The 540-nt window shown below is 28.9% G+C and overlaps 1 protein-coding gene across 3 annotated transcripts in view; it reads right to left on the bottom strand.

The window, feature by feature from the left end:
- Positions 1–540, bottom strand: part of LOC106877926 (uncharacterized) — a 441127-nt gene that overhangs the window by 384710 nt on the left and 55877 nt on the right. The window lies entirely within an intron of this gene.

The following is a 540-nucleotide window of genomic DNA, read 5'->3' as shown; positions in this document are numbered from 1 at the left end:
TATATATTTATATATATATATTTATATATATATATTTATATATATATATGATATATGATATATATACCTACACTCACACAAATGAGGATACATGTGTATATACGTATACAAATACATAGAGATATACAATTATATACCTACAAATACGTATATTTGTAGGTATATACATACCTACACACATACATTTATACATATATATATACACACTTCAGACTTTTCAGTTATTATCGAGTGTAATATTGAAATAATGCGACTTTCACATGAATAAATACAGTCTATGCACATATATATATACTGGCTTTTTTTTTTTTACCGTTTTTAATTGTTCAATAATTTGAGTGTGGTCATGCTGGAGCACACCACCTTTAATCGAGCAAATCGATTCCAAGACTTATTCTTTGTAAGCCTAGTACTTATTCTATCAGACTCTTTTACCGAACCGCTAGATTACGGGGACGTAAACACTCCAGCATCGGTTGTCAAGCGATGGTGGGGGACAAACACAGACACACAAACATATATATATATATATATATATAT

This window comes from Octopus bimaculoides, chromosome 6 (assembly GCF_001194135.2).
Source record: "Octopus bimaculoides isolate UCB-OBI-ISO-001 chromosome 6, ASM119413v2, whole genome shotgun sequence".
Classification (NCBI taxonomy): Eukaryota; Metazoa; Mollusca; class Cephalopoda; order Octopoda; family Octopodidae; genus Octopus; species Octopus bimaculoides.
The sequence above is the reverse complement of the archived record's forward strand: the minus strand, read 5'-3'. Positions and strand labels throughout refer to the sequence as shown.